At 42.0% G+C, this 22,528-nt stretch overlaps 1 protein-coding gene across 1 annotated transcript in view; it reads left to right on the top strand.

Annotated features, from left to right (window-relative positions):
- grid2 (glutamate receptor, ionotropic, delta 2) overlaps positions 1–22,528 on the top strand; it is a gene marked incomplete at both ends in the record, with an annotated part of 761,628 nt that overhangs the window by 182 nt on the left and 738,918 nt on the right.

Here is a 22,528-nt window from a genome sequence, read left to right as displayed (position 1 = left end):
TGGTCCCCACTCCCCAGCTAAATGATGGAGAGTTTGTGTAACCAATAGATCCCTTATAGATCTTTAACTCTTGAGAGCGTAAAATGAAACCAAATGGACCCTTACGGGCATGTGGTTTCATTTGACGCTCTCAAGTGTTACATTATTGATAAACATCTGCTGTACTTAATTACAAGAAGTCTACTCAATTAGAGAAGGTAGAAGAATTGTTATTTTGATCAACGTTTGCCTGTCATCTCTCCTATGGTATACCATCATCAATACAGCATGGATGGAATTGTGGACAAAATCTCATCCAACGACAACACAAAGTCTTGGGTCCTGAGAGTCTAAATCTCATCAAATGGTGCTCCGTGGCTCAAATGCCGAATAAATAATGGACCTTGATATGAAACCACTGTACTAATTCATCGCCACAACCAGGCTCACTGTGCGTCTGGCATGGGTTATTTTTAATTGGACACAATGATGGAACTCATTCGTTTGGAAATGTTGTTGTAGCCTAAGGTTTTTCTTATATCACGGGGGGAAAAACACCCGATCTCCTTTATTATGCGCCATTGTGACAGTGCGCACCCTTACAGATGAAGTTGGCAGCTGTATTGGGAAGTCTTTTGGCAATATACACTGCTTATGTAAACTCTAATCTCCCCGAATTGCCAGCTGCTCACTAGATATTCCCACCGTGTTATCCAACAATACAGATATTATATGAACACGTGTTCTAAATCCAACATAGCCTACAACTCCCAAGCCAATCACAAATGATAAATGTGGAAAAATGTCCATGCCTACCAATTTATATTTAACCACTTAAACCCCAACATCGGTACTGTGGGGAAAAGCTTTCGCTGAAAATAGCAGATCGACAAGAAAATATATAACAGAAAATACACCAGTATTGAGCCCTGAGGAACTCCGATTACCCATATGGGGTTTAAGTGGTTAACCCAAGTGCAAGTTGTCCGCATGTCTCATGGTCATTGGCGGGTGCGCTAGTTGTGCGATAAAACAGGTGGTTTGGGCGGCGTGATGCTCTGTCTGTCCCGCATAGCAAAGGGATTTAGGTCGGTGCGGAGAAAAGGCGATTTAATGTTTTACTTGAAGCTATATTTCTGTATCCTACAGTTGCATTCCATACAGGCTATTATTGTCGTTAAAGAACGTGTGCAAGGTTCTATAGGCTACTGTTGCCTTCCACCACCACGGGCAAAGTGTGGCACTGTTGTGTTGAGTGTGATTTTTCCACACTGGGGATAATGTCTCCTATCCTTATACGATATGTGTGGCAACTCGATCTTCTGGCAACGTCGCTATAAGGAGAGGGAGGAGGGAGATGATGGAGGACGACACACAGCGAGCATGTCTTGCAGGCAGAGAACGCGAGGTGGTGGTGGGCACACACTTTATAGTCGGACAGCTCGGTGGCCTGAAATGGGCGACAGAGAGTCAGAGAGAGAGAGGCGTGTGAGTGACATGCACGGCTCCAACCAACTAGCACCTGCCCGTGGAGACCACTAGCCTGGGACCAGACGAATCTGCCAGTGCAAAAGACCACTGGGTATTAAACTGGAAGACTCGCCCCTAAACACGCTCGCCTGTCGCCTCCATTTTCCGGACCAGCGATTCTTGTATTTGTTTTACTGAGGATAAGGTTAGAAATAAGTTTAGGGTTAGACATAGTTTGACCGAGGTTACGTTTGGGAATACGGTCAGGGCTTGGCACCGTTTTACTGAGGTTACGTTTAGGAATAAGGTTAGGTTTTATAGGCATATAGTTTACTGAGGTTACGTTTAGGAATACTAGTGAATACCACCGGATTTGCCCCGGGGCGACAGTGTTTTGGGGCGAGTGTTTTGGTATTCGACCACTGGTGTCGACTGCACGCACATGGCCCAAGGATGTTATTACACGCACGTTTAAAACACATGCACTACAGGGCTGGCTACTGAAACACATGCAGGCAGTGGCACACAGCACGTTATTAGCTCACCGATCTAAAGCCACCGCATTATGCTGCTGCCAAGTTGTGAGCACTATCACGCCTTTCTGTTTGAACTAGTTAGACCCTCGCCTGCTGATTTACGGAACACACCGCAGGCCAGTTTGGCATCAGGCACCTAGAAGGAGCATGCAGTTTGCCTTACAGCCGGACGGCCTGTAGTTCTTTCTGGGCTGCAGACCAAGGTGATGTTTCATATCAGGCATGCCCTGACATGTGACAGCGGTTTGGCCAAGTGAATAGGATTTATGCAGGTCAAGTTGACTGCGAATATGTGTTATCCAATTTGCGAACAATACACAGGGCTGATCCAGGCAAAGTTCCAAGAAAAATGGATTCTGAAGCTTTAACATGTGAGATGACACAGATAAAGCTTAAAGGACCACTTCACCCATTTCAACCTATCTTCATTGTTCCTCATTAATGCTCACTATAATATGGCACCATTTTTAATATGGAACCATTTTTGTCTACTCACTCTACCTACCAGTGACATCATCGATGGGGAATCCAAGCTAATAGAAATGGCAGGCTTTCTATTTCTGGAAAGTTAACATGCTATAATAGAAGCCATTGTTTTTGCATTTATTAAAAGATATATATGTAGAAATCTTGTTTGAAATGACCAAACCTGCCTACCAATGATGTCGCTGGTAGGCAGGTTTCTGAAATGTCCACAGCCCTCCTCTGAGACACAGAGTGAGTAGAGGTTCCATATTATAATGAGCATTAGTGAGGGCCAATTATATGAGGATAGATTGAAAATGGGTGAAGCCATCCTTTAATTTAATTGGTAATTGTATTCACTGCCAGCCACTATTGGAGTTATCAACAAAGTGCAGTGCAAATTGATAAGAGGGGGAGGGGGGTTAGGGGGCGTCACAGTAGCCTTGTCCAACTGTTATAGGCCTAGACAGCCTTATATAGACATGGGTGGCTGCTCAAATAACAGTGAGTCTTATAGGCCCACTCATTTTGTACTTATAGATCAGCTATGCAGGTGAGTGAGTCTAGATTCTTGGTATAGAGCTGAGGTGCCTGGTAGAGCACGGTTAATTTCTTGATAACTGGGTCTACATTATTGGGTCACTGGGTCTAGATTATTACAAGCTAATTAACTTTACTAGGCTAATTATGTAACATTCACTTCTCTTGTGTGTTATTTTGATTTGGCTAATTACTCTGTTCACAGATATAGGCCTGCTATGCTATACACTCAGTAGAGCTAATAGGTGAGAGACTGAGTGAACCAACAAGGGTTTTACATGTTTTTTTACAAGGGTATTATTGTTGTTTTATATGTGGCAAAAGGGATTTACTTTATAGAAGAGTTCTATAATTGTCATTAACTGGTCATCAGAATGTAGTGCAGTATAGCCTAAAGCCACAGAATATTTATCCAAACAGTATAAATACAATTTTTATAACGTAAAACCCATATAGACACTATTAGATACTATTTATTTTCCTATACCCATATAGGTACTATGTTTGAGACAGCAGAATGAGTATTTACTGTATTTTGCTACACCTTTCTGTCCCATTTCATTACTGTGGTTAGACCAGTTCATACTGTAAGTAAATGTAGCCTGCATTAACTTGATTAATGATTACTAGAGAAGTAGCCCACACCAAATCACCTCCAGTTTACTCAGAGGTCCAGGAAAGACACAGAAAAGTGTTTGGGGGTAAATTCAGTGACATAGATAATGAGCGAGCCTGGCTTGCCCTCTTTAACCCCGTAGTGGAAGCCAGGCAACTGTGTGATGTCCAATTAGTAGGGAAGTCAGCAAAAGCTGCATGTAGTGGAAAATCTCTCTTTTTTCCCCCTCGTTGGATTCAGCTGTATAGAAACATCCTGTACAAGCAGCAGCCTATGATGTTGGTAGATTATTTTTCATGGTATAAACGTGTGTGTGTGTGTGTGTGTGTGTGTGTGTGTGTGTGTGTGTGTGTGTGTGTGTGTGTGTGTGTGTGTGTGTGTGTGTGTGTGTGTGTGTGTGTGTGTGTGTGTGCGCGTGCGCGCGCGCTTGCGTTGTGTATGTTCTGTAAGAAGTGCAAGTGGGCGGTTGGTTGCTGCCATTTCAGTCGTGTAGGTCCCGCACCGTTTCTTTAATCGATAGTTCATTTCCCTGCTGACCGCAAGTCCTGCGAATCACACCAAAAGGTTATCGCCCCCAAAACAACACCTCTCTCTCTCTCATTCCTCATCTCCGTCTCTTTTCCATGCTTCCTCAGCAAGCGATGGAAATGCCAGACAAGACCCTGAAACCCTTTGCGCACTGAAACCAATTGAAGGGGAAAAAAGAGTAACATTAGGTTCTTTTTTTAAACGGCAACCAAACCTGCCGTGTGTGTGTGCGTGATGTTGTTTTAGGATTGAAGGGGGTTACTATATCCAGGACTGGCATCACAATGACATGTCAAAAGTAATCCCTGTTTAATCTCTTTTGCTGCTGAAGATGGAAAGAGGGAGACAGACAGACAGATAGTCCACGTGCATGCATGTGTCAAAGAGAGACAGAGTAAGAGGAAGGAAAATACAGAGAGAAGAAAGAGAAGATAGGTGGAAAGATAAGAAGCAGTGCCATCTCTTTGCACCCTGTATCTCTGCACTGGGAACTATCAACCTTTCTTTCTCTATTGTTAGCATTCTCTGAGGCATTGATCTGAACAGCAGCAAACCTCAACCTTTTTTAACTTGCAGACATTACATATAATTGGAATGGCACCTCCCTCTCTACTCTCTACTATCTACTATCTCTCTCTCTCTCTCTCTCTCTCTCTCTCTCTCTCTCTCTCTCTCTCTCTCTCTCCTAATGATCAGCATGCAGATGGGGGGAGCCTGCGTGCCTCTCATCTACCACGGCACCGTGCACTGCATGGCAATCGCTCAATGCTTTATGAGGCCTTCGCACATGGATGTTGCATGTGTGAGAGTGTGTGCAAGTGAGGAAGTGTGTGGGTGTGTGTGTGTGATAGAGAGAGAGGGAGTGAAAGATGAGTATACGAGATTCTTATTTTATTTTGTTAATTTTAAGTGATTTTAAAGTTTTTTAATATGTTTTTATTTCACTCTTGCTTTCGCAATGTAAATGTATGTTTCCCATGCTGATGTTTCCCAACGCATATTTGAATTGAATTTAGAGACAGACAGACAGACAAATAGAGAGACAGTGTGAGTGAGACAGTGGGATTGGACGTACATGCGCGTGTTTGTGTGCCTACTGTATATACTGTATAAAGTGTCTGTTTTTTTATGATATTTTATTGACAGATAAAATAAGAATCAGTGCATGGTATGCTCTGCAAAAAGGTGTTAATTATTTTTTTTCTCACATGACTAACCACACATAATACTCACAGTAACAACAGTAACACACACCCATACACTAACATTATATACACTGACTAGACCATACCCGTCGGGGGATATGAGCATGTTTCACGGATGTGGCAACACTGGCGCTTGTTTCACGCACATGATTTGGCAACCCGGGAGCCAGCGAACACAAAAACGCTAATAAACAGGGAAAGCGAAAAACGGTCTTCGGTGTTCCGTGCACATGGTAATGGTCAATGGCTGTGTGCAATTGCAGATCAATTGCTCCAGCCACTGAGGAGAACCGGGCAGAAGAGAGTTTGGGCACACACAGACAGACAGACGCACACACAGAACGCAGACAGACGCACACACAGAGCCGCAGAGCTTTGTAGAATTATAGGATGATACACATATTGCAATACACAAACAAGCAAAAAACAACAGAAACAAAAACAATTGCAATCTATAACGTAGATTAAGAAAACAAACAAACAAAATGTCCTGGCCTCTAACTGTTCGTCGCAAATACAGAGTGCCCCCAGCTTGTTGGACAACCACCCCCAATGCCTCCATGAAAGGTATATAAGAGAGGGAGGAGAGGGAATGTGTAAGTGAAGTTGTGACAGGTTGCCAGATAGGTCAGATAGGGTCTAAATTGTTAGCTTGCTTTGCTATAATGAACTTTAAACTGGATTAAAGAGAGTATTGCACAGAAAGAAGAGGAGTTGTTTGCTTTCAGTGCCTCCGCCCAATACGGATCTGAAAGAGTGATTCCCAGTTCTGATTCCCAGTCGACCTTAATTTTGTGCTGAGCCGAATCATTATCTGGTGAAATAAGGCTATAAAAAGATGAGACATGACCATTTGGAGTGTCAGTTACTTTGACAAGGCGGTCAATTAAATTAATTGTATAAAGTTTCTGTTGCCAGATTAAATCTATCAGCCACTCGTGTGCAGGGTTAAGGTTAGATTGAGGTCAGAGTGCATGTTATATGTTACTGACTCCTCGTGCATCAGAAAATGTGGAAACACATCAGCTAGTTAGATGCTGCATGTACAGCCAAACTTCAGAGGTAAAGGAACACTGAGTATGTATCTGTGCATACACACCAGCATAAACTCTCTCTCTCTAGGTGTCTTTCTGTCTATCTGTCTATCTCTCTCACACACACATACAGTATGCACGCAGATAAGGCCATTATGACATCAATCATTGGAGGACCACATAGCATTTCTCCCGTTTATATGTTTTTATAGGAGCTCAATGCTTGGTAGATTAATTTGCATCATTTTCAATTTCAATTAATTGAAATGTCAAATTCAGATTCAAAATGGCATTGTGTGGTAGATAACACACTACTGTATGTGATGTCTCTTCTCCATTCACAAACTTACATCTCCATAATGCCTCTTTTCAGTTTTCTGCTCCAAGGTAAACATCCAGTACACAAGTTAATACATCTTGAGTACTGGAAAAAGAACATTAGAATCACTTGATATTTTCTATTAAAATTAATTTGCCACATACAAGTTACACAAATAATACGTGCTGGATAAGTAACACTGAAAATGAAAACCAATTATATGCTCTGAGTCAGTTTGTGCTGGTGCGGCTGTTGCGCAGATTATATATATATTTTGTCCTTTTTCTATTTCTCTGGTTGACAGATGTTGCATGCATGGCCATCTACACCAAATCTCTTTGCCAAAAATAGATGGATGCTGGGGTTCAACATGGTGGTTAAACATCTTTGCGTTTGAAATTAGTGTTACGAAAATACCAATAAGGCGCTCATTTGTCACATGTCGGGTATATAGCTCTATTTGAATGAACTTATCATAGCCTATTAATGCAGTCAATAGAGCTCATTTATCATGCAACATAGCAGCGAAAGTGTACAGAATGTAGTCTGTTTTGAATATGCAACGGTGAACATTTCATGTGTAAATTAAACATTTCTGAGTCTTTAAACAATTTGGCAAAGTTGGTTCTTTTCCTAGCTTTTGGGACAGAATTTCACTAAAAATATTGATACATTTGAGACATTATCTAAAAGTAATTTTGTAAGGAGTGCGTTGGGGTGCTTCCTCTCTGTGACAGCGTGGGAGCAATAATCCAGCATTACAAAGTGGCAGAAGACAGGAGAGCACCGTCAACATTTGTGTGAGATGAGAGTGATCACTGCAAAATATTTAAAGAGATAAATGGAAGAACTGCGTAAGTGAGACCCAGAAAAATTGTCTGTTGACAATTTTCGTGTCTGTTCTGTTGACAGTCCATTCAGCGTACTGTAACGAGGCAGAGAGCGGAGGACAGCTGGACTGGATGATATATTTGTTGTTTAAAATATAGGAGGACTGGTGTGGTTAAGGAAGGAGGAGAAAGAAGGATCCTGCTCTCATATACAGTGGAAGCAGAGTTTCTTTTCTTGTTACAGTGTCTCTGTTCACTCTTGGGAGGAAATGAGAGCGAGAGAGAGGGCAATAACGAGATCTGTGGCTTAGGGAGAAGCGAGAGAGATTTCTGTTTTTGGGATGCTGAACAAAGAGTCGAGAGAGTGAGAGAAAAAATGTGTCCTGGCATAGCAGTAGCTTGGTTTTTATTTGGCAATGATGCCATTTCTATGGAGAAGGAATTCTAAGCATCTCTGTTTCTGAATGGCTGTTCCTCCCCTGCTTTGTTTACCAGTTTCACAGTTGTCATCGCCACTTCCTCTTTAGAACTACCACCTACTGTGTTTGTGCGTGCGTGCGCGTGTGTGCGTACAGTACATGCACATTTTAGCATTGTGTTGAGTGCGAATGTGTATATGACAATGGCCTGTAAGCATTTGCATGCATGTACTGTATATGTGACAATAAACTAATCAGGGGCTTGAAAAGTAGCTCTGTGTGTGTGTGTGTGTGTGTGTGTGTGTGTGTGTGTGTGTGTGTGTGTGTGTGTGTGTGTGTGTGTGTGTGTGTGTGTGTGTGTGTGTGTGTGTGTGTGTGTGTGTGTGTGTGTGTGTGTCGTAAGCAGCATACACTGTACCGTATATGAAGCACTTAATATCCTTTCAGATTATGTATCGTTGCGTGTTGACAGATGTGATGGTCCATGTTCTTTTCTCTGTGGAGATATAGCACCTCATATGTACATTGTGTGTGTGTGCGTGTGTGTGTGTGTGTGTGTGTGTGTGTGTGTGTGTGTGTGTGAACATATTGGCATCCTCTTGTGAAAGGGAGGGAGTGACAGCACACGCGACAACTGTACTGTACCTGGTCAGTGATGCAGAACAAGAGGGGGAGGGGGGAGAAGAGTGGATGGAATGAAAAACAATTGTATGTTTCTCTAAGTATGTTTGTCTGCATTTGTGCGTGCGTGTGTGTGCGTGTGTGTGTGCGTCAGAGCTAGACTGACAGGAGGCTTTGAGAAGAGGCATGGTCGCTGGTGTGAGACTGACTGCAGATGTAGCGTGTGAGAGACAGCTGCAGCAAGCGGTGGTGCAGGTAGAGCAGGCCAGATGCTCAGAGTACAGCATGTTTGTCCCTGGATGACTGTGGTGTGGTGTTGGTGTGTCTGTCTGTCTGTCTGTCTCTGTCTTTGTTTGTGCTCGCAAGTGTGTACATATGTAACCAGTGTAGTCTTTATCTCTGCGTTGTGTTGAATGGATTAGACGGCCCCGGGACTCCCTTTGGAGACAATCTCCATTTATTCTGACAAGAAATAACATTATAATACGTCTCCAGGTTAGTTCGTTTTGTAGTGCAAGGACTCCTCTCTTGTTCCAACACGGAAATACACAAGCCAATATGACATTGATAATAAAATACAACATACCTGACAAGAACTAACATATAATACGTCTCCAGGTTAGTAAACAAACACTGTGTAAATCATTTGCAAGTAGAATTCTTATTTTGTTATACAAGGACGAACACAAAAGACACCCACCTTGTTCCAACACGGAAATACACAAAGAAGAGGTGGAGGTGTGGTAGGACATGTATACAGGGGACAGAAGGAGGGGACTTAAAGAAGCTGTGCCCACTAATGCACTATTATACACATGAACCATGGAGAATTAAGTCAGGTAGAAGCACTTATTTGTATCACATTGTGTGTAATTATATAACACTTATAATTGACACTGTTATACATATACACATGCACATTCTGAATGTCTTTGCACATCCCCATTTGCATACGTCTTTTAATATCATAACACAAGAAGGAAATTAATCAATATTACCAGTTGAGTTTTGCGGCAAGGAGGTCAAGCAGAAGATAAAGGGTCGCTGGTTTGATTTTTGAAAATAATTACCTATTATTCAGTTTATGAAATCACAATATCTATTTAGCTCATTAGCTCAAGTTGGCTGCACAGCTCTGGGCTAGTTGAATCAACAGGGACTAGCTGATGTCTCAGTCTAGACGACCCCAACGGAGATAACACTTGCAAAAAAGTTTTCATTTGTATTAATTGCCCCTCAATATGAATGCAGTTTTACTCCATGTTTTATTTTGTTGGTAACAGTTGCATGTTACTCAAGAGAGCGTGCTTTACCGCCAATGTTTGCACTTCAGTGATGCTTATGCGGTGCAAGTGCCTCGTTCCTGACCGTGTCACTGTTGTGCCAACAATGATGGTAAAGCACACTCTCATTTAACCCTTTAAATCCGGGAACGCATCTGTGTCACTTTAGATCTCTTTGGCTATTCAAAAATAGCCGCGCTATGAGCTTGTAGATCTGCTATTTGTGCAAATCTCTGAATATATGTATATATACATTTTTAAGTCAAATCTTTGCTTCTGGGGGTCCCTGGAACAAAAATATTTTGAGATGGGGGGGGGGGGGGGGGGGGGGGGTCCGCGGACAAATACATATCATTTTGGGGGTCCTTGACATGAAAAAAAGTCTGAGAACCACTGATATAGCAACATAAGTATTTTTCAAAAAGAAAATCTGTTAGGATTTTGAAGACATTTGTAGAATCAAAGATTTGAGTTCCAAATTTTCGCTTTAAAAATATATATATTCAAATATTTGCAAAAAATGACACGATTCTTGCCCGTATATCTGTTATTTTTGAATATCCAAAGCAATCTAAAATAACAGAGATGCGTTCCTGGTTTTAATGGGTTAATATAGCTTCATTATAACCCATATCATGATGGATAGATGCTTAGAGTGTGTCATTGTTGTTGCTCTGTTTTCTGTTTACAAAAAAGAAAAGATAAATCCTGCTAGTAAAAAAAACATACTCTATTTATTTAGTATTTCTTTTGTAAGTTTGAGGCTCACATACTGTTCATGATTTCCTGCTCTTCCGGAATTATTTTGAAATAAGAAGCATGACATTTCACAACTATTTCCAGCTCTCTTGGCATCCTCAAACCCCCGCAACAAGAAGGCAGAATTTAACATGATATTCCATTACTATTATTATTCAGAAAGGGGAGATAATGCAAATATGCTGAACAAACAGGGAAATGCAGTCAAGTGATATTCTCTGCATTCACGTGCAATGAGCGCAATACATCTATATAATCATGCTAATGATGGTAGAAACTTCAAAGAAATGCAGGATGTCCTGGCCAAGGACTGTCAATTATTTTTCTGTGTGTGTGTGTGTGTGTGTGTGTGTGCGTGTGTGTGCGTGCCCATATGGATACATACATACAGTAGACTACATACAGTGGGAGCACTTGTGTTGATGTCCATTTGAACCTACAGTATTTGGCGTCTGCACAGTCAATAAGTAATATGCATTTTCTCCTATTATTACTCACAGTTCACTGGATCTCCACAGCTGACCACCTCTCTCTCTCTCTCTCTCTCTACAATGTGTCGCATAGCCCCTCGCTCTCTCATTCTTTCATTGGCTTCTGTTATTGTGCCATTCTGTCATTCTTACGCTCACTCTCCCCTGACGCAAATACTGTCTGTACTCACTGGGGCAGAAAGCTCATCGTGTGTGTATGTTTATGTCTATTTGTTCTTTCTGTATGCATGAATCTCCTGTGTTCTTTGAGTGTGCATGCATCTCCTGTGTGTGTGTGTGTGTGTGTGTGTGTGTGTGTGTGTGTGTGTGTGTGTGTGTGTGTGTGTGTGTGTGTGTGTGTGTGTGTGTGTGTGTGTGTGTGTGTGTGTGTGTGTGTGTGTGTGTGTGTGTGTGTGTGTGTGTGTGTGTGTGGAAGTTCTTTCTGTATGCACATATCTCCTGTGTGTTGGTGTGTGTGAGTATTTGTTCTTTCTGTATACGTGTGTGTGTGTGTGTGTGTGTGTGTGATCATGAAAAGAATTGAAGGTCAAAAAAATTGAAAATTGCCAGCAGAGTACTATAGACATACATCTACTGTATGTTGCCGAGCCCCAGCATCGGTATTTACAGATCGACAACGAGCATGTCGATCGGCTATTTTCAGTGAAAGCTTTCCCCACAATAACAGAAAACAGAAAATACCGTAGTATTGAGCCCTGAGGGACTCCAGTTACCCATATAGGGTTTAAGTGGTTAATATAGGATACAATATGGCTTCTAGACAGTGAGCTAAACATGTAATGTAATGTAAATGTAAATGTATGCCTCTCTTTTATGCATGAATTGCAGCCTCTGCGATTTGGAAAATTGCAGTTCATATTTAGATCTATATATGCCTTAGAGCACGCAGACACAGTAGCACACACACACACACACACACACACACACACACACACACACACACACACGCGCGCGCACCGCTCCCAAGACCAAGAACGTTCCCTGTATAGTCCTGTGTTGACTCATCTCCTCTAGAATGATGCCCTGCAGAGTGCAGATGGATGAGCATGACTGTATTCCACGCTTTGGAATAAATATATACCAATACCCAAATATCCTGGTGATTCATTGTGCCCTGCAGGGCCCTGTGAATCTGGATCAATAATCCTTCTGGTTAGCCTTACATTCCTTCCATATCTGCTTAATCTAACCTAAACCATTTTAACCCTATAGCATTCCTATTCTGGGCATGTCATAAGGCCAACATTTGGCAAAAAATATAACATTATTTTTGGCAAATAGATTTGGTGAAGTGGTAGAAAACAAGAGGTGGCCATGTACTCTATACAGGGCCGTGTTAATGTCAAAATGCGCACTAGGCAACGGACAGTTTTCGGGCCCCCCCCCCCAGCGCACATGCACGCGCGCAGCGCGCGTGCATGTGCGCGACCCATGCGCGCGCGCGCGAAATTTTGCGGTTATTTCGCGGATTGTGGCCGTTTTTGGGCGTTTCTTTGTTACTTTATTTCGGTTTTAGGGTTAGGGTTAGGGTTAGGTTAGGCTTATGTTATTTAATAAAAAAAAAAAAAAAAAAAAAAAACTTTTTAATTTTTTTTAATTTTTTTTTTGGGGGCATTTTTCGGCCCCCCCCCCCGACAAGACATAGGCATGTGCCTACATTGCCTGTGCATAAACACGGCCCTGACTCTATATACTGTAGGGTATACATGGCCAGTCTAACCATAACTTTATCTCAACCCTCACAGGCACACGTCTAAACGTAACCCTAATGCTATACAGTAAAATCTTCAATGTTAGTTTTACTCTGAGAGTGTACAAATGTTACCAAATGGACCTACCTGTGCATCCTGTTTCATACTTAGTTGCACGTCAGTGTCTCACTCTGAAAATAGCAGATCTACAAACTGACAAATGCGTCGCAGCATAGTGAGCTGCATAGAACTGAACAACTGATGCGTAGTGAACTCTTGGAATTTGCTGTGGGAGAGGTGAGGTGACATCATGAGGTTCAGGCAATGTAAATAATTTAATGAGTGAGAAATTTGATTAATAAATAAGTAGCGTCAAGGAATTATTCCATTTTGAACTGCATCCATTTAATATGTCTGTCAGACTTTAACACGGCGGTAAATCTTAAAGTTGTCTCAATATTGCCAAGTTGTGTGTGTGTGTGTGTGTGTGTGTGTGTGTGTGTGTGTGTGTGTGTGTGTGTGTGTGTGTGTGTGTGTGTGTGTGTGTGTGTGTGTGTGTGTGTGTGTGTGTGTGTGTGTGTGTGTGTGTGTGTGTGTGTGCGTGCGTGCGTGCGTGCGTGCGTGCGTGCGTGCGTGCGTGCGTGCGTGCGTGCGTGCGTGCGTGCGTGCGTGCGTGCGGACTGAGGCATGTCCTTAAGCACTAGTTCTCAAACATTTTCATGTTAAATGCCCCCAAATGTTATATGCCGTAACTACAACTGGCCTCTGCACCCCCCCCCCCCCTCTCTCTCTCTCTCTCTCTCTCTCTCTCTCTCTCTCTCTCTCTCTCTCTCTCTCTCTCTCTTTCTCTCGTCTCACGTTTACCATCGATTTCCTTCTTTAAAACCATTCATTGTGTCCATTGTCCACTTCACCTCCTTCCACTGCTCTTTCACTAGCATCTTGTCTTCTCCCAACCTTTCTCTCTCTTTCTCACTCCTCCTTTCATGTAGTCCCACTCCTCCTTACTCCCCCCCGCCCCCCTGGGTGTATACAATGCAATTACAGAAACAGAGGGGTGTAAAAACCATTTTGCTAATCACCATTGTGAATTGTTTGTTTGACACACTTGGCACAGCGTACAGCTGTCTTTCTGACTGTGTAGGTGCCCATTTGGTTTCCTACATGTACGTTGTACAGATAAACAAATGACAATACATAAACAAATTAGGGTGGAGAAGTGAGAATGGATTATAAATGCTGCACATATCATGGAACTTCAGTGAGGCTTGGATCTCCAACCGTCTAGATTAGAAGATTCTAATCTCGAACATTGTGAGCCCTCTGGATGCACGTCTAATGTTACCATTTCATCAGTTAAAGATTCACTGATGTAACACTGGAGGGTAGATGATTTGTGATTTGGTTGAGTTCTGTTTTCTTTCTTTATTTCTCTTGTTTGTGGTGTGTGCCACCAAAACATTTAGTAAAACAATCTGTCAGTGATCAGTAATATGTGGGACAGGATGCTTTGGATTTCATACCTTTGATTTGGCACTCCTGCTTAAAGACTTGCTTTGGCAACATGCACTCATTTTTCTCACTTTTTCCTGCATAACTTTTCTCTTTATTGCAACACTTATGTAGATGTGTTTATGTTTATTCCCATATGAATATGAATAGCCTTCAAGTGTTGGCCAATTCAGCTTAATATAAAAGAAGTGCTCATTAACAAGGGCACCTAACCAGGGGCATCATTTGGGGTCAGAGGAGATGGCAATTGCCACTCCCTAGCATTCACATTTAACCTCAAATTCAGTTATTTTATGCAGATTTTGCAGATTCTTTGCAGATTAATCTGATATTAGATCGGGCTGACAGAGTGCATCTCAGTGCATCATTTCATGCCCGTCCAGGCGTCCACCACATGTGTAAAACGTGTACAAAATGTTATCGACACGTTTTCTGCAACCCAAATAATGTACTGTATCTACAGTATATTGTAAGAATGGGTAATGAGGGATTGTTATATAACCTGCTTTTCAGTGCTATGAAACCATGTGATTTTAGGGAGGCAAAGGAGACTTGTGCATATATTACCAAGCAATGCCCCCATGAACTAAATACTAGGAACTTGCGCAAATGAGTCCCAGCTTAACTCTCGCGCAATACACCATTAGGCACCCACGTATTGTCGCTAATATTAACATGAATCTATTGTGACAAACACGATTCCGCCTCTTGGATTTTAAATGCCTTAATAGAGACAGGGTAGACAGGGAGTTTGGAGTGGAATAGAGGTGGATTATGAAACCCCCTATCCTCCACGTTAATAGTGTGTTGTACTGCTGTGCCAGATGCACTAATCCTTAAGTGTGTTAGTCATGGCTGAAGTGAAGCATCTTCAATATGCATCTGTTCTATACAGCTCTCTGTCTCTCCTCAGATAACCTACAGTAAAGAAAGTAAAATCCTAATATGAGTGTTAATTTAACTCTGAATGTGTGTGAAAATTGTTTTTGTAGTCGCTTCATTCACATGTTTTTTTTGACTATACAGATTACATTGCCCTAGCCTTTGACACAGGAAGGGAACTACTACTGGCAATAGAAATGGAGTGATGGAAGATCGGCCTCAAGCTCGATGCTAAGAAGCTTTTCACAAAACCATTGCTACTGCCAGGTATTCCAGGACAAATATCTCGGTGGGCCCGAAAGGTTCCATTTGGTTTCATTACTCTCTCAGTTTCAAATGGATGCCCTTTCTTCTCACCAGTAACCATGTCAGATATCACTGTGTTTGTACCTGTTGTGTAATCCGAGACTGCTGTATGGTGAAGCTCTGGTTGGACATTGACTATGGTCGCTCCATTCCAGCTGTGGAGTGCAAGTCTATGCCTCCAGTCCTGTGAGTTGCAGACAGTTTCATTATTGGTGTGTCAAAATCAATAAATAATATGGCTGTCGAGACACAAAGCAAACTTCGCTCAAGTTGGGATATTTCAACTTGAGTGAATAGGAGGAAGAGGCTAAATTAGTTCCAGTCAGACCTTTTCCTCCAGCTGATGTCAATCATCTTGCTAAATCTGTCAAACACATCAGACTGTACCAAGTCAGGGAAGAGAGAGGGGTGTGACTGGATGGTTTTCTTTTGGCTTTTGTTTTGAATTTCTTTAGTTCTTTATGCATTTGTTTTAACATTAGGTGTACTGGCCTTATTTTTTGCCTTAAATCTGGCCGTAGGCCAACGTCCTAGTGCCATTCATCAAAGGAACTTATAGAAATACGACTAAACAAAGCATGGAAAGCCAATAAGAGAGTTCCCCCGCCCGCCTCGCTCCCTTTCATGTCCGTGTCTGATGTACACACACTCACACTCACACTCACACTCACACTCACACTCACATACGCACACGCACACGTACACGCACCTACTTGCAAGCCCAAGACAAGTGTAGCATTGGCACTCTGTGGAAACAGCAGTCTTTCATGTATTCCCTGATGGTACAATCTTTTGTCAAGTAGCCTACATGAATGACACCAATCTCATCGTCATAAATCATACCATACATTTGTATATTAATTTAACCCATTACGAGCAGTGCGCGTTCTAGTTACACTAAAATAAAGCAATCATGTATTCCCCCTTGAGTCACGGGGCTGCCGTGACGCCACGTTAAATGAGATATAGCAGGCAAGGCAGTCAAAATAATCTGAATGTTTATGGAGTGATCATTGATGAATGAATTATAAACATTAATGGATGAAGGCTGGTGTGTGTTTGGAGTGTAAATGTCCGATCTCCGGCGGTGGCCCAAATGAATCCACAGCATGAAGAATAGCCTGCGCTGGTCAAAGGTTTGGAGCGTCGGGTTTATATCCTCCACCCAGCCCAGGTTGTATAACTCCATATAGGACACGCTACTGTAAGTTTGGAGACCTCACTGTCCATGAAAAGATTACAGCGGCACCGCCGTGCCAGTCCCGACTCCCGAATAATCGCTTGTATATTTTGATAATAGCAGATCTACAAGCTCATAACGCGCCGCATCGCGACTTGTTGTGAGCTTGTAGATCTGCTGTTTTCAAATAGCCAATGCAGCCAGATCTGCAAGCTTAACCGAATGACTGTTAAAGCAGTTTGTTTAAATGAGTTTATAAAATATTTATTAGTGTGTTAGATACATTTTGGAGTGGATACATGTGTCCAGATGTCTGTCAGACGGTCAGCTAATGCTGCTCCGCAGCTCTACAATGGAACAAACGGGTGTAGCCAAAGTCAACAACTGCCTCCGACCTGATGTGCGATCTGAGCGGGCCGAAAGTTGCGGTGATCTTATTTGGTCTACAACGCCTTGATAAATGAGGGCCATTGTGTCTGCAAATATTAATGTTGTTAGATGGTGCTTATATGTCTTCTAAAGTCATTGTAGGAGTGTCATGATGCCCTTCACTGTGGAGGTGATGGTAGACAAGGTAACTGACACCTTAGAGCAGTCTTAACAAGGTGATTGACATCAGCTGGAGGAGAAGGTCTAAATGGAACTACAGGAAACATGGGCTGTAGTGCAGGAAGAACTGACATTCTGATGTTGTCACAGTCGCCAAAATCATGTTCAGAATATCAAAACACACAAAACACACTCTGTGTTATGTGTGTTTTGGGTGTTTAAATGATACATTTATTATATTTATCATTTATTATGTCCTCAACTTAATTAAAATAGGGTTTCGGTGCAAAATCGGCAAAGTTTCCCTTTAATTTGACTGGCTCAGCAGCAGATTTTAACTGGAAACACACAACACAGGTCTGCATATGTGTTTCCGGTTTAAATCTTCTGCTGAACCAATCAAATTAAGGTACGGGAAACTGCTACGGAATAGGAAACGGTAATTCCACTTTCTGGAAAGAGAACTAATGTTGTGCACAGACATTTGCATCTTTGCATTGACTTTGAATGTAATTGCGCGGCAAAAAAAAAACACTTTGGCCTCTGAGAATGCACCATGAGACACAGAGGATTTTACTGTGTACTGTAGTCAAAAAGTAACAGATTAAGACAATGTTTTCACAGGTTTTGTATTTGTTTGTGCTTGGCTGCGTGTGCACACACACATATACTTAACTTATAACTTTGACATGACACTCAACAAAGATGAAAATGCACCACTGCACTACTACAGCAGTATTTGGGCAACCGGTCCGGTGCCAAAGAACATATTGCTTGCTGTTTTCTTTTTTCCTTAATTGAAAACGGTGCAAATCACATTGGTCTGTCTGAGTTTTTGGGTGCCCCTGGGAGGACTCTCAGGAAACTACATTATCTGCAACTCAATCTTAATTCTACAGAATGAAGGAAATACATTAGTTCATAAAGTAGGCTACTTTACCATTTACCTTTCCCCCCCCCCCCCCCCGCAGCACTGATGCATTTTCACTTCATGCAATATACAGTACCCCGCAAGCAATGTGAATGTCAGCATTCATTTTGCAAAAGAAAACAAAAAACGAGGGGTATTTTCTTAACCACGTCAGCCTTCTATACTCCTTCGTATGAAAAATAGTGAAAATAGCAGATCTATTAGCTCACAACAATGTGTTGTAATGTGTGTCGTTGTGAGCTTGCAGACCATTTCTGAATTGAAACCTTTGTATGACAAATTTGGATAATTTTGAAAAGGTTAGAATGTATCTGTTATGTATAAATCTGTACAGATCTCAAGATTTAGCTTCCTAATACGGTAAGACTGTATACTAAGGTCTGATCTATAATCCATTATAATCACATTTAAAATGCATTACATTGGGCTTATAAGTCAACATAACACTTGTTATAAATGTTTGTAATCATGCATAACAACTTATAACAAGGTTTATGAAGTATTATAAGTGCTGGTCATAATGCATTATAAGCTCAGCATAACAGCACATTATAACTACCAGGTAACACTTTAATTAAAGGTCAGGTCTATGATGCACTTATAAGGCTTCATAACACTCGTTATAAATGTTTATGTTTCTGCATAACATAATATAAGCAAATCTATAAGACACTTTATAACTGACAAAGTTATGGTAGTTGCCCAATATATATATATTAAATTGATAAATTGTAATATTATAAAACATAGATGTCAAACATATCAGACAAGCATGTATCTAACCAGACATAGGGATAAAACATATCCCCACCGCCGCCGGTGATGAAAATGAATGACCAGAGGGGGTGATATCAAAAGCAGAGGTAACCCCCCACCCCATCCCCTCGATCGTGATGTAATACTCCTGCATGCCATTGAATGCTGTGCTGTCAGGAGTAGTGCGACAGCAGCTCTTGAAAGGAGACAATGATGTCTGGCTGTAGATACATGTATATTCATGATAAACCTTGACCTTGGGCTGATGCTAGACAGTTTTGTTAGTCATGGCTGGAACATTGTGAGTCATCATAAATTGCCGTGTCTAAGCTGTTCTACTTGCATCCTACCAGCTGTCCTGGGGTCCGTGTCTCATCTTTTTCAACGCTAACTTTGTTGTTGCTTTAAAAACAACATACTGCAGGCTACTTAGAAAAACTGTTGGGGACTTTGAAGCAGCAAACCATGCGGAAAGAAAAACAGAGTGCACACGGTCCCAAAGAGCATTGTTTTTCAACTGCATTATTGTGACAGCATCATTGCTAGCTGGTGTAGTTACAGTACAGACTACCCTTTGCCTCTCTCTTTCTGTCTCCCCTCATCACTGTCTTTCCCCCCAAATCCAGCTTTAACGTATTCCTCCTTCAAGTGCTCCCTTCGCCTGGTGGGGATTAGCTTGGTGTGCCCAACCGCCAACTCACAATAAGATATTCAGATATATCTCACATCTTTACTGTGTTCTGCTCTCCATCTGTTTTATTTACCACTTTTCTCCACTGACTCAGTTTGGGGTATTTCTCAAACATGGCCCTGTTGCTAACGGTGCAGGTACATGCAAGCAGAGTGGAGTGAGTCACTTTTGCCACCAATTGTTTTCCGCTGGTGGGCGTACCCCCCTGGACTAGAAGCAACAACAATCTCCAACACCTTTCACCATGCTTTTAGTTTGTCCACTGTATCAATTCAGAGAGATTGTTAGTTTTCCTGGTGGGTTTAAAAATACATGCAGCTAGGCGCTCGGGTTGTGCAGTGGTAAAGTAGCTGGCCACCATTACGGAGGTTGTGGGTTCAAATCCACCATGGTGCATCCGGCTTTGTTGAACGCCTACTCGAACACAACTGGCCCGTGTTCGGGGAAGGTGATGATTGGCACTGCAAAAAAAATACAAACAGGTTGTCATACAAAAGGGAATAATGGAACTTTTTGACAGATTGGTACCTGGCAGCAGCTGAAGGTAATATTGATAGTGTGAATATTTCACACCAGTGTGGAGTGTGGACAACTCCTGCACAGTTCAATTAATGCTGGTTCACTGAAACACCTAAATGAATTACCCAAATTCTGTTTGTTCTTTCTACAGCTGCCTTTCATTCATCTGTGAATCCAAGTTAAGCTTTGTCTTCTTTCTGTTAATCTCAAGTTGTGTCATATTATGTACAGTATCAGTGATAAAATGGTTAGTACGTGGTTACTACCCTGTCACATTCAACAATTTAATTGTCCAAAGGCCAGCACATTTTTTTTCGCATTTACATAAAGGTCCAATAACTACAGCATTGTGGTTACTAGTGCCCCCTCGCTTGAAGCCTAATCCAGGGGTTCCCAAAACTGTTCCATGCCAAGGACTTCTGGGTGGGGCCACATTGTGAAATGGCATGAAAATAAAACCTTAGAAAAGCGTGCTCCTCAGACCTCAAATCCCCGCCAGGCTGGGTTGCCTACCCAGGCCTGTGTCAGTCGTGGGGTGCAGCCATCAAGCATGTGTGGTGCTCGCCTTGTGTTGTTAGAGGCACTTACATGTGATTCAGATTTGGAGCAGATGGGGCACTGTGTTCATGATTGGTGGCATTTTTTGCAAATCGGGCCCCTCCCACAAACCTTGAAAGGCAGTCGTAGCCAATCGGACTGCAATCTGAAAAATCTGACAGATATATCTTGATCACATGACTACAGAGATATTGTGTACCGATTTGATTTGCGTGAGTTTTGGACAAAATCTGTAGGAGTTGAGTAGAAAAAAGTATTATTTTCATTTTTTATATTGTACACCATACTGTTCAAGAGTTATAGGGCAAAAGGTGAAGTGACCTGTTATAGCGCCCCCGCTTTGAAAACCACTGGCCATCTTCTCCCGGTGCCTACTGATATAGACAACAGTTGAGAAAAGATATATACACCATGAATGGGCTTAGGGGGCATCTTAGAGCAGTACTTGAATCCCCCACTCTTCTCAGGTTAAATCTGCCCATTAAGCTACTCCATATTGCTGCATCACTCTCCTCTCCTGTCCGTCTTCATTAGGGGCAGCAATCCCTCAGCAGACTGTCAGTATATAGATTCACGATGTATCTCCCTCCTATTTTTTTTCGGACATTCAATTACTGCCTTCTCTTGCCTTGCCTGCTCTCTGATTTAATTTCTCTCTCACTCTGTCCAGGCATTCTGCATTTCTGCAATAGCCTAGCTTCTTTTATGGAAGTGTGACTGAAGGCCAAGGCATCAGCTCATGCCGCTACATTTATGACATCGTGAAGCAAAATAAATGCCTGGTGAAGTGAAAGTGAAACTCTGTGTGGGTTTGAAAGTTGGATGGTATAGTTGAAAATATAAGGAAGTAAAAAAAAAAGTGAATCTCATAGGTTATGTTGGATACAAGCATTGAACCATTGGCATCAGCTCATGCCGCTACATTTATGACACCATGAAGAAAAATAAATATCTGGTGAAGTGAAAGTGAAACTCTGTGTGGGTGTGAAAGTTGGATGGTATAGTTGAAAATATAAGCAAGTAAAAAAGAAAAAAAAAAGTGAATCTCATAGGTTATGTTGGATACAAGCATTGAACCATTGTCAGGGGTGGATTAGAAACAGCATGAGGGATTCATAAAAGTGAGACAGACAAGCATAGCTTTATTTATAGTGGATTTGTGTTATTTTGCAGATGTCTATCTGGGTGTTTGTCAGCTGAAGTGACACAAATAACAAAGGAAGAGCGCGTGCCTCGCTATACACCGGTAGACCTTGTCCAAGGAGGCTGTAGGCGAACGGCACGCATTGGTCCTTGTTAGCACCAAGGTGGCAGTGTGCTTCTAATTTGCGAACACACCCCTTACTGTGTCTCTCCTCCATGAAGACCTCCTCACAGTGCATATATATATATTCCTAAACTGGGCATCTGACGGCTTAGACCTTTTTTTTTTTTTATCCATTTTGCCACCTCGGCAGCTCATGCCTCCAGGCTCCTGCAGGCAGACAAACAAATCACGAGGTTAATTGACTCACACGGTAGCGTGACTTGCAAATGAGGAGATAGAATACCGATCGCGCAAGGGTTATCATTCACTGTCGATCTATGAGCTCACAATGTGACATTTTTGGCGACGAGATTCGGTGAAGAGGGAAAAAAAGGAGGGGGCCTAGCACAGATCCCTGGGGGACTCTGTCAACCAAGCACACTGTAGGGTTTAAGTGGTTAATTGATCCCTGATATTTATTACCTTCCAGTGTTGTTGTAGTTAAAGCACTTAAAGACCATGTAAGTCAACACTCATTCTATTGTGCCGTCACTGACACACATGTCCCAGTGTCTGTGTTTCCCTCCCTCATCTCATCTATTCCTTTCCCTG

The sequence above is a fragment of the Gymnoscopelus microlampas genome (assembly GCF_963454915.1).
Source record: "Gymnoscopelus microlampas genome assembly, chromosome: 4".
Taxonomy (NCBI): Eukaryota; Metazoa; Chordata; class Actinopteri; order Myctophiformes; family Myctophidae; genus Gymnoscopelus; species Gymnoscopelus microlampas.
Note: the sequence above shows the minus strand (reverse complement) of the source record. Positions and strands in the feature narration are given on the sequence as shown.